We start from the raw sequence: 13018 nt of genomic DNA, 5'->3' as shown, positions 1-13018 counted from the left end.
ATGTAAGTGCTCCTTCAGGTAACCAGGACCCAAGCCGTTTAGGGCTTGGGTCCTGGTTACCTGAAGGAGCACTTACATCCATATATGCCCAGCCGCCCCGTGAGATCAGCGGGAGAGGCCCTTCTCCGGGAGCCCTCCGTGGAAGAAGTTAGGAGGGTGGTTACTCGGAGGAGGGCTTTCTCAGCGGTGGCGCCTAAGTTATGGAATGCGCTCCCCAGAGAGGTCCGCCTGGCGCCGTTATTTGTTTTTTTGGCGCCAGGCGAAGACCTTTTTATTTAAGCAGTATTTTAAATGTTAATATTATTGAATTTTATCTGGCCAGGGCAGCTTGTTTTATATTGTACGTTTTATATCATATATTTGTATTTTAATGTATATATTTTAAAATGTTATTTTAATTTATTGTTGAAAGCCGCCCCGAGGCTTCGGCGAATGGGGCGGCATAAAAATGTTTTAATAAATAAATAAATAAATAAATAAATAAAATATTGAGAAATCAACATAAGGAAGAGACAGATATATCAGCTAAGGAGCTACTTCTGCAATTGGATTTGGAGGAAGATGAAATAGTGGAAGAGGTGATTTCTGCTTTTACTGAACTTTCTCAGAGAGAACAAATTAACATAATTGCCTGTTTGGATAAAGCTAGAACTGAAAGATGCCCAAGAATGCCCAAGAAGAGATTCCATTGAAAGCTGATATCTGCCACATTGCCCTTTGGCCTAAAAATTGTTTTACTTCAACTTCCCAGATAATCCAAAGAGGATAACAACATCAGCGATCACACACTAACAGTCTGGTGATGAGTATAATGGAGGTGTACAGAACCAAATATTCCCACATTTGGGAATAACCTGGACACAAATGTGGCTATATCAAGTTGCAGGGAGGGAGTTCACCCTGGGCCAGACAATGAAATCCTAAAGGGGAATTGACTCATAATCCCATGCACACTCATGATGCTGACAGGCAATTGAAAACTTTATCCTACAAAGCTAACTAATTATGTAAATAGAAGACCATTAGAGGAATTTAATGACAAATGGAAATTTTATTGCGCTTAATATGATTAATGGAAGTCCAGGGGAGTTTGGAGGGAAAAAGGAAAGCATTAGAATTTGAACTTGTTAGAAAAATCTGTTGGTGTATAGAATGATTCTTTTTTCTTTTTCACAAACTCTCATAGAGGTGGGAAGATAATAAAGAGAGATGGTTCTAGGGCAGTGATGGCGAACTTTTTAGAGACTGAGTGCCCAAACTGCTACTCAGAACCCACTTATTTATCACAAAGTGCCAACACTGCAAGAAAACCTGAATTTGCTAATCACCAGATCACCATAGCAAGGGTCTGCAGCGAAGAAATTGAAAGATGCTTGCTCCTGGGGAGGAAAGCTATGGCACATCTAGACAGCATACTAAAAAGCAGAGACATCACCCTGCCAACAAAAGTGCGTACATTCAAGGCTATGGTTTTCCCAGTTGCAATGTATGGCTGTGAAAGCTGGACCATAAGGAAGGCAGAACGCCAAAGAACTGAGGCCTTTGAATTGCGGTGCTGAATGAGACTCCTGTGAGTCCCTTGGACCGCAAAGTGATCAAACCGGTCAGTCCTAGAGGAGATCAACCCTGACTGCTCTTTAGAAGGCCAGATACTGAAGATGAAACTCAAATACTTTGGCCACCTAATGAGAAGGAAGGACTCCCTGGAGAAGAGCCTAATGCTGGGAACAATAGATGGCAAAAGAAGAAGGGGACGGCAGAGGATGAGGTGGCTAGATGGAGTCACTGAAGCAGTTGGTGTGAGCTTGGGTGGACTCCAGGAGATGGTGGAGGACAGGAAGGCCTGGAGGAATGCTGTCCATGGGGTTGCAATGGGTCGGACACAACTTCGCGACTAACAACAACAACAAGCACAAGGGGGCAACATTCCACTGACCACCAGAGAGGCTGGCCCTGAAAAAGGAATCTGAATGTATTTCCTACCTGAGTGTATTTCCTACCTTTCCTACCTTTTGCTAAAATCACAGTCCAAGCAAATCCCTGGTAGCTCACTGACCAGTCCTGGGAAAGCTCGGTGAGTCACGACTAATGAGCGACGTTGTTGCCTGGCACCCTTAATCTTTCTGAATATGTGCATGGCTGCTGGGGCGATTGCGTGCCACCAGAGAGGGCCCTGCGTGCCCCTTCGGGCACACGTGCCACAGGTTCGCCATCACTGTTCTAGGGGATGCAGTAAATGGGCCAGATTGTTTGCCATTCCCTTGGCAACTTTGTTTGTTTTGTTCACTTCCGTCTGTTTTGTTTGTCAGTTTTTTCTTTGTTCTATACTCTTTTTCTATGTAAGTGTATATGTTGGAAAAACAAAAGTTATTCATTGTTCAAGTAAAAAAAGAAACAAAAAATTTATCTTGACATATAGCTGGCTGGAGGGGAAAATATAATGAACTTTTAAATTTGCTTCAAAAATTTTACATTCTTTCATTGCAGGAAACAGTTCACCGGTTAGAACAGGTGAAACCAAATGAATATACGACCTATAATTTATCAACAATTTAAACAAACCAGAAAGGTCACCCATCAGCCAGTTTAGTGACCTTAGTTAAAACCCATCTAAAATCATGTCCTCTAGCCACTCCAACCACCTCATGCCAAATGTTTGTTACAAAGGTCACCATAATTAATAAACTGATAGTACTTTTAATACCTATTTTCCCCCGGCATTAATACCCAGCAATGGATCTTACGTTGGGAAGTCCAAAGAGAAAGTTTGGAAAATTTAGGGAAAAAATTCCCTACAGCTGAGTAACTTTTGGCTGGGGGTTTAAATGCAAGAGAAGGAAGATATCAAATTTTCACAAAGGCACTTGGAGTGGAGAAGGAAATGCTTACCACTCTGTTGAGCATTTAGCAGATGGTTGTCAGGGTTCAAGGCATAGCAGCATGTAAACTTATGAACACCAGTATCCAAACACCTTAATCCCAATCCAAACTCCAAAAGCCAGAAAGTCCACACAAGGAAAGGGTACCTTTGGAGTAGAAGCAAGGCCTAGAGGCAGAGAGAGCAGCCAGGAGGGTCCCGGAGCAAGAATAGGAGCAGGCATACGTCTAGAGTTCAGGGTCCACAGCCAAGGTTTTGTATAGCAACAGGCAGCAGCACCCCAACAAATCAAGAGTCCTTCATTGTTGAGGTAGCTTCTAGAGAATGGGTCCTCAAACGATGGCCCGTGGGACGGATCCGGCCTGCCATGGCCGTCCATTCGGCCCGTGCTTACTTGCTCACTTGGAGATGGTCTCTGAGCAAGCAAGCCACCGCTGCCACCTGCCTCCCATATGTGCTCGCCCCTGCCTTGCAGCATGGGCAGGGAGGTGGTCGCTTGCTCACTTGGAGATGGTTTTGGACTCGCTGGGACATCTCCAAGCGAGCACACCTGATGCCATCCCATGTGCACACAACAGCGGCACAGTGGCTTGCACCCCCAGCTCACCAGCCCATGACGGTCACCACAGCCTTTCAACTGGCCCCCTGTTGAAAAAGTTTGAGGACCACTGTTCCAGAGGGAAAAATCAGTTCTTATATAGCTCTTCCCTCAGGGCTCCCAGGTGATGCTTGTAAGGGCCCTGATAGATGCAGTCGGCTGTGGGTCAAATCCTGCAACCACTGGGGCTGTTATTCTGGCCTTTGGCCAACATATGGAGGCCTGAAGCTGGATCAAATCCTGACAGTGGTCTAAGGACTCCCAAATAAATGCAGTAGGGATTGAGCTAGCTAATTTCTGTGTTAAGTTTAATTTCATATGGCTAAACGGCCTGAGAGAATTTAGTGAAGCCAGAAAATTTACATACATTGCACACAGTGTTATCAACTATAATATATTATCCATGTCACTAAAAATCTGTGTAGCCGACTTCTTAGTGGATCACTTAACTTTAATACTGAAAATGAATTTTGAAGGCCCCTGAAGACAAGTTAATACTGAATTCATGAATAATCGGATTACACAGATTAAAATATTTTGGAACAACACTGTATCACAGCAATTACTATCAGGTGAAAGATGCATGGATCTTGCGTGGATCTTTAATACAATTGAGAAACCTCTAGAATCACTTGAAGCATATGAGGAGCTAATGGAATACATACATAATGAAGTTGGAAGTAATTCAACAGCATACAAGAAAAGTAACAACTTGCATAAGGAGGGCTGGTTTGATTGAGAGTGTAAAAACTGAAGATGCATATTTGGAATGTTTTCAGGTCATCCAGAAAGGTAAACAGTCAGGGATTATTGCATATTTTCTCCTCAAGGAGCAAATGTAGTTGTTAGTGAAAGAAAGGAGACAGAGATACTTCCATGATCAATAGGCATCCTTATTATGAGCTGTATCTTACAAAAACAATAAGCAATTTGGGGCTATTTGTCTCAAAAGTGGCTATACCCTGGCCACAGAGATATATGATCCTGTGGTGATCTCTACAAACAGATAGGTATAACACTTTTTGGACCTTTTCTATGAGGCTGATAAGGTGGATGGAGATCCAATAGTTTTCTCCTTCTCTGATCTCCAGAATGGCTTCCTGTGGACAACGAAGAAATCAGGGAATTACTCTTGCAGCTAAAATCAGAGAAAGCTGCAAGGCCAGATGCCGTCCCACCTGATATGTTAAAATGTGATCTGAATTGGTGGGCCTCAATTCTTGCTCTTGTTCACAATAACAGATGGAATAGGGAAAATGTCTAAATTCTGGAATCATGCTATACTGGTTCCTATTTATAAAAAAGGCATTTATAATCAGCCTTCTAACTTTAGGCCAATAAGTCTGTTATCTGTAGTGGGGAAAGGCTATGGAAAATATCTATTAAATGAACTTCACTCATGGATTAATAAACAAAAAATCCTTGGCCCAGAGAAAGGAGGGTTTAGACAAGGCAAATCCTCAATAGAAAATTGTGTAACATTATCCACCTTATACAAAAACAAGTGGGAAAAGCAAATTCTAGACTGTATGCCATCTTTCTTGATTTAAAGGGAGCTTCTGATTCAGAGATAGCCTTTGGATTAAGCTGCAAAAGCTAGAAGTAGATAAGACTCCTTCTACTTATAAGAACATTATATTTGGCCCTATTCTGCCAGGCCAGATCATCATGGAAAGGAGAACTAACCCAACCATTTCCAACTAATATGGGAGTGAAACAGGGATGTAGCACCAACCTAGTTTAATCTTTTCATAAACCATCTAGCATCCCATCTGACCAATGTAGAAGGTCACAGTCCTAGACTTGGGTTGTCATCTGCATAAAGCAGATGCAGTAATTTTCTCTCATATGCACATTGGTTTGAATAGTTTGATTAACAGCTGCACAGAATATCTGGATAAAAATGGGCTGCAATTAAATTACAGCAAATCCAAAGTAATGCTCTTTGCCAAAACATGTAAGAAAATTTCCTGGAAATTTAAGGGGAACAGTGTAGAACAGGTTAAGCAATTCAAATATCTGTGAATCAATGTTCATTATAAGAACTCCTGGGTCTATCATCAGAAAGCTGTACTTAATGCAACTCAGCTTTCCACTCAGTCCATTATAAGATTCTATTTCAACAAAGGGAACAACTATGTGCCGGGGAATTATTTTGGCCTCAAGTTTTCAAGGCCAAAATAATACCCCAAGTATTATATGGTGTCCCTGATCGGCTAAACACGTTGAATTGTTCAATTGAACAGATACAGTTCTCACTCTTCCAGAAAATCTTGGGACTTCAGAAGTGTGTCCCCAATTTAGCATTATGCTTGGAGACTGGACAATCTCAGCTAGAGACAATGAACTAGTTGAACTCCATATGGTTTTGGCTATGCATATATTATAAAGTGAAATTGTTAAGTTGCTCTAGTGCCCATTAGGAAAGCTGTGTTTGGGGGAGCTCTGCAGGATTGTGTGTGGACTTGTGTAGATTTGTATTGTATTGTATTCTTATGCCAATAAAGGATCCCACTACTGCTACTACGACCTGGCAGCCTACCATGGCTAGTTATCCATGATCATTAGCTGTGTAATGCAAACTTAGCTGATGGTGTAGTGGTTAAGAGTATAGGTCTGGGACTCAGGCCATTTATGTTCTAGTTCCTACTTAGCCATGGAGCTAACTGGGTGACTTTGAGCCCTTGCAGACTCTCAGTCCAACCTATGAGGGTGTTCAATGTATTCTCAGGATCAGCATGAAGAAAAAGGAATAATAAATTGAAATAATTTTTATTTTTCAGTGTAATCTCCCATAACTTCAATACACTTATTACATCTAGAAATTAACTTTTCAATTCCCTGTAAAAAAAATACCCTTCCTCCTTGTCTAAAAAATGTGCATTAATTGCTGCCTTGAGCTCTTCGTCGGAAAATTGCTTTCCACGAAGATCTATTTTTAAATTTGGGAATAGGTAGTATTCACTGGGGGCCAGGTTTGGACTATAGGGTGGGTGGTTTATTTTTTCGAAACCACAGCTTCACACAGCAGCCTTTGAAACACGCGCCAGGTGAACGGGTGTGTTGTCATGAAGAAGCAAGACACCTACGGTCAGTTTTCCCTGCTTTTCTTTAATTGCTTCTCTTAAATTATGCAGAGTGGTTGCATAAGATGCTGCATTTATGGTTTCACCTTTTTTCATGTACTCGATCAATAAAATTCCCTTTGAGTCCCAAATACTGTGGCCATGGTTTTTCCGGCCGATGGAGTGACTTTGAATTTCTTTGGAGAGTCAGCACCTTTTTTATGCCACTGCATGGACTCCTGCTTACTTTCAGGGTCATAGTGATGAACCCAAGTTTCATCTCCAGTAACAATCCGGTCAAAAATACTCAATGGATCTTCACCACAGAGCTCTAAAAACTCCCTACAGCACTTGACTCACACTTGTTCCTGAGGAACCATGAGCATTCGCGGCACCCATCTTGCACAGACCTTTGAAAGGTTAAGATGGTCATGGAAAATAGTAAATATGGTACCAACGGATAGGTTTGTCATCTCTGCTAACATCTGATTTTTATTCAGGAATCTTCCAATGCAAGTTTCTCAATTTTTTTCACATTTTCCTTCGTAGTGGCAGTAACCGGCTCGCCCAAGCGAGGGTCATCTTCAATGCTTTCTCTGCCCTTTTAAATTTACTTGACCACTTTTGAACAGTAGATAATGAAGGTGCAGAGTCCTGGAAAATGGCCACCATCTCTTCGTGATGATTATTTGACTTTTTCCTTGTTTTGTAAGGAACTTAATCACAGCACGGTGCTTGATTTTCTTCAACACTGTCATGTCTGTCATCATGGTCATCTTTCACTGAGGATTACTAGGGAACTAATGATCACGCTTATTTGAAATTTTGCATGTATATCCTCAGACAGTGTCATTAGCTAATGAAATAATTAAATTACCCACATCAATAGCAAATCAACCCAATACCGAGCATACATTGAACACCCCTCGTATATTACATGTTTTTTGTTATTAGGATAAGATTGTGAGGAAGCAGAAAAGGTGGGATAAAAATAAATAAATAAATAAAATGTCCCAAAACATGAGTTGAAGGAAGGAAAAACCTTAGTGTTACATTTTCTTGAGTATGGTCCTCAAGAAAAGAATATGAGACATTTTTACATCAGTCCCTATTCTGTCCATGTGGAATCCATGTACTTGTGCACTGAGAATGAAGTATCTCCTACACAGGAGCCCTGACATTCCTGATAATTTGTCCCTAGAAAGAGAAGCATCTTTGAACTACAAAGGGCCTTACTTCACTTCGTGCCTACAAACTTGTGGAGAAAGCTGGAACAACATTGTAGCTAATTCCATTGTTCTGCATTGCAAGACTTTGCTGGGCAGACCCTTCTATTAGATTCAGCATAGAGCGCAACTGGCTATGCTGAGACAACTAAGAAGTAATGCAAGAAAATGTACTGATAGTATGGATCTGAAGGGTATCTGGTCAACAGGATTCCCTGGATATCCAAGTGTAGCCATCTCTCCTCCAATGGTCTGCGGCTACTCTTTGCTTTACCAGCCCCCAATGCCCAATTATAATTCTAAGAGTGTGGTTCTTTATATTAATGTGCAAGTGACAGCTTTAGAAAGAAATTCTATGATTCCTTTTGCAGGGTAAAATTCCAGCCTGTGGAAGTTGTTGTTCAGGTGAGGCACAGTTTACTTGCACACACAATATTTACGTCAACCTAGGGTGCACTATGTATTAACAGAAAAATGTCGTATACCTCCCAGCATTCCCCAGCCAATTGTAAGACTTTTTCTGGGTAAACATGCATAGGATTATACACTAAATTTTATTTATTTGATTGGTTTGATTTTTACCCTGCCTTTCTACCAAGAAAAACATCATTCAGAGCAATTTACAATCATAAATAAAGTTGATTATGATAACAGTAGAAGAAATTGAAACGTAATTCAAAACATTAACAGAATGAAAACTTAAATGTTTCTGTGTCTAGCTGTGTGCAGTTCTTTTTTTTAAAGGCCTGCAATATATAATTATTTATATTAAGTAAAAGTTAATATAAACAGAATCTTAAAATCCAAATGTGTCTGCCCTACATCACAGCATATTTCTATGATCCACATCCGTTACTACATAACACTGGGCTACGTCAGATCCTTCTACTTAGTACCTGAGACAGAGCCTATGTCGGCCCCATCCTGCCATGAGATACACAAGCTCTCCATTAAATAACTTTCATCCATCCTGGAAAGAATCTGGCTTCTACAGAACGTCTGAGAAAACATCTCTCAGGATACATGATCACATATGTATGATACAGTAAAGTGGCCAGTGAAAGGAACAAGCACAGTGCACCATCCTCTGTGTGCCAGAAAGCTATAAATAAGCAGTTCCTTGTCTTCGATACCAAACACTGCATAAAGCAAGCTCACCCAAGAAAACACAAGATGCTTGTACTACCACAACAGACGGGGAGGAGACAAGGATCTTCAGGCAGAAAAGTGGTATTGATTGTTATCATCATTTTCTCAGCAGGTTCTTCTTTTCTGCAGATGCTCCGCATTTTGAAAAACATTTAGCAAATAAAAAACGCAATACAGTATCGAGAGGCCCTGGCTACTCCACCAGAACTTCTGCATGGGAAGGCAGCTTGTGCTGTTCGCTCCTGGATCTGCTTGAGTGTAAGCTTCAAAAACCCTCTCAATCTCCATTCAAACCGTGAAACTGGAACTTCGCCTAGTTTTTGAAACTATTTAGATAGATTTGAGGCACATCCCCCATTAGGCCCGAAGCCCCGTTCCATGAACAAAATCTCATCTTAATAAACTACAGGCGACCCGATCAAGCACATAAACTAACCTTTTGTAGCTACCCTTTGTAAAAAGAAAAGAAAACCAAAGTGCTTACTACATCCCAGAAGCACAAGTTGCTTGATCTTTGGTGGTGGCACTCATGCACCAGCCTTCACCAAGCGCGCAAGCCTCACCTCTGTCAAGGGGTCTTGACAGTCTTGCGATTTCCAGACCTCGGAGATGCACGCTATCCAACTCAAAAGCAAGCAGAATTGCGGAGATAGCGGATGCGCATCTACCTCGCCATTTGGGCTGGCGCTGCAGAAGCGACCGGGAAGACAGTATCTTGTGTGCGTGCATGCCAAGCTCTGCAATGAAAGCGACCACTTTCTCTCCCCGTACTCGCCCCGGGAGTGTGTGTGCAAACAATAATCCACGCAAGTTGGTGCTTTTACTCACCTGGGACAACAGCTGCTTTCCTGCTTGCTTCTGCTACTGGTGTTGACTCTGGCCGAGGCCCAGGGAAGCCGTGCAGTCGCACGTCCGTCCGTCTCGCCTCTTTTTTTGTGGCTGTTTCCTTCGTTACTGCCCAAACACCCCAGCATGAAAAACCTTCCTGCCCAGCCACGGACGTCTGGCGCAGCTTTGCACAAAAGGCTGGAAGCGGCGAGCTCCTAGTCTGGCCGAAAGATGGACCCTCGTCGCATCCATATCACCAGCGAGAGGGGGCTGCATGGGGGAGATCAGTGGGCAGCGCTGCGTTTGCAAAAAGAAGAACGCGAGGGAGAGAGCCCAGAGGGCAGCGCCTCGCCCTGGGCCGGCGGAGCGGAGGGGAATAGGGAAGGGGCGCAGAAGAACAGGGGCTGGGCTGCCCCCAGACCCGCTGCTGCCGGGAAGGCTCCGTGCAGCGGCGGGCTGGGCTGGGCAGAGCTACCCACCCCCTGTCGCGGTCCCCGCGGTCCAGCCTTCCCGGCCGACGCGCCCCCGCCCGTCTTTCCCACGCCCTCGCTGCTCAACGCGCCCACCCGGCGGCCCGCCAGACGCTCCCACGTGAGGAGGGACCCGCCGCCGGCTCCCGGGGTGCCGCGCAGGTCGGGACGGGGCAGAAGGCCGCGCGGGTGAGGGGGGAAAGGAAGCGCGCCTCTGCGGCGGGGGATGCTGGGCACGGTGGCGGGGCGCGGGAGGGAGTTGGCTTTTTGGCGGCGGCGGCGGCGGCGGCGGCTACCCTTTGTTTGGCGGCTGCAAAACGGACCGCAGGATGCGAAGCCGAAGAGGCCACACGTGCGCACGACGAGCGGACAGAGGCAGCAGCGGCGTGATAACCGCCGCATGAGAAGACCATGGGGAATAAGCGTTCGAGTTGAGCCGTGACTGGTGCACGAAGACGGGAGTGCTCCTGAGAACGTGTAGAGTGCCTTAGCCCTCGTGCTGCAGCCTTAACTCGGTTGACCTCCTGTGCGCACACTGGCGCGTGTACCCCCCCCTCTCTCTCTCACACACACACACACACGGAGGGATATAAAGACTAGCATCTCTGAGGCAGTTTTCACACAAGACTCATCACCAGGAGCACCTGGCATTTTTAGGAAGCAGTTCCTGCTGCCAGTGTACTTCTTTGGCTGTTCTGTAGGGTGTGAGGACCCAACATTCCTCAGCCTTAACTGATGTCCATCAGATGTGTCAGACTACAACGCCCGGCATGGCTGGGGTATGCTAGGAGCTGTAGTCGAACACTAATGAGCTTGGGTAAGGCACAAATACCCAATTTCTTTGTGTTTGCTACTGGATAAGCAAGACGGCAACAAGCAGTCTTCTGCAATGCCACACTGCTGCTTTCAGCATTCTCGGGGGGATAGGTATTATGTGCCATGTCTTATTTACAGTTACTAACATATTTTGAGGAGAAAGAGGACAAACAAAATGTGCACAGTCCTTGCTGGGAGGCTTAGAAAGGGCAGCAGACTAGGTAATTTATTAGGGGTTCTGCCTTCATCTTAACACATTAAAACACTTCCAGCTGCAGATGGATGAAGAGAAGATTCAAGTCAGATTGAGTGGCCATATCCAGGGGTTAGAGGAAGGAACAGTTACAGTTACAGTAAGCAAAAGCAGTAAACCTACCTGAATGCCTTTAAAAATATATTATCAAATTCTTGTTTTGTATGTTCAATTTTTTTACTTACAAGTATGCCCAGGTCAGCCTAGGATTAACTCATTTTAGCTTTTAATTTTATATGTTTATAGTTAGATATTTGTCTAAAGCTAAGGACAGCTTTGATTTTTTTATAGTACCAGCATCTAAGGAGGAGCCAAAGAAAGACAAGGAAGTACAGTGTGGATCCAAGGAATGCAGCATTTCTTATGTTCCACCAGGCCACCTACTCGTTGTTGTCGTTGTTGTTTTTGCCAGCTTATCTTACCTTGTATTTCCCAGAAGAGGCAAACATTGTGACTAGTGTACAATACTCCCAGGGTGTTTTTGCACACTTTTCTATCCTCAAGGACAGGTTTTAGGAAGCAGATTTCTCCCATTTGTATCAAATGACTTATAATTTTGCTAGTTCTATTGCCTATGCTAAGCTATGCTAGTCACAAAGTCACGTCTGACCCATTGCGACCTCATGGACAACACTCCTCCAGGCCTTCCTGTCCTCCACCACCCCCTGGAGTCCACTTAAGCTCACACCAGCTGCTTTAGTGACTCCATCCAGCCACCTCATCCTCTGCCGTCCCCTTTTTTTGCCATCCATTGTTCCCAGCATTAGGCTCCTCTCCAGGGAGTCCTTCCTTCTCATTAGGTAGCCAAAGTATTTGAGTTTCATCTTCAGTATCTGGCCTTCTAAAGAGCAGTCAGAATTGATCTCCTCTAGGACTGGCCGGTTTGATCGCCTTGCAGTCCAGGGGACTCGCAGGAGTCTCTTCCAGCACCACAATTCAAAGGCCTTAATTCTTCGGCGCTCAGCCTTCCCTATGGTCCAACTTTCACAGCCATACATTGCAACTGGGAAAACCATAGCCTTGACTATACGCACTTTTATTGGAAGGGTGATGTCTCTGCTTTTTAGTATGCTGTCTAGATTTGCCATAGCTTTCCTCCCCAGGAGCAAGCGTCTTTTAATTTCTTGGCTGCAGTCCCCGTCTGTGGTGATCTTGGAGCCCAGGAAAACAGAATCTGTCACTACCTCCATTTCTTCCCCATCTATTTGCCAGGAAGTGAGAGGACCAGATGCCATATTCTTAGTTTTCTTAATGTTGAATTTCAAGCCAACATTTGCACTCCCCTCCTTCACCCGCATCAAGAGTCTCTTTAGTTCCTCTTCACTTTCTGCCATGAGAGTGGTATCATCTGCATATCTGAGGTTGTTGATATTTCTCCCAGGATTCTTAATTCCAACTGGTGATTCATCCAATCCCGCCTTTCTCATGATGTGCTCTGCATATTAGTTAAATAGGCAGGGTGACAGTATACAACTGTCCTGGGGTGCAGCCCAGTATGTAAACATTTCACACATTCTAGAGCAATAAAACTAAAGCCCTTTAATGCTAATTGTCTACAAGATTTACAATTCTATAGATAAGTTCCCTAATAGGGGTCCTTGCTAAGCAGATGTTAGCCCTATAATGGCTTCTCTTCCTGAGCCCAGGTGGGATCATTCTCCCAAGTCACGCCTTTCCTCCCTCTTACCCAGTCTACTTTGTAGCTGTTCAAATCGGCGTAAAATACACCTGTTCT

At 44.0% G+C, this 13018-nt stretch overlaps 1 protein-coding gene across 1 annotated transcript in view; it reads right to left on the bottom strand.

Annotated features, from left to right (window-relative positions):
• Nucleotides 1-10169, bottom strand: part of ST6GAL1 (ST6 beta-galactoside alpha-2,6-sialyltransferase 1) — a 71647-nt gene extending 61478 nt beyond the window's left edge. The window contains exon 1 of the mRNA XM_044432772.1: nucleotides 9745-10169. The gene's annotated coding sequence lies outside the window, so the exon portion shown is untranslated. The remainder of the gene's footprint in view (nucleotides 1-9744) is intronic.
• Nucleotides 10170-13018: the final 2849 nt, after the last annotated feature.

This window comes from Varanus komodoensis, unplaced genomic scaffold, assembly GCF_004798865.1.
Source record: "Varanus komodoensis strain SLA01 unplaced genomic scaffold, ASM479886v1 scaffold25, whole genome shotgun sequence".
Taxonomy (NCBI): domain Eukaryota; kingdom Metazoa; phylum Chordata; class Lepidosauria; order Squamata; family Varanidae; genus Varanus; species Varanus komodoensis.
This window is presented reverse-complemented; position numbering and strand designations above follow the sequence as displayed.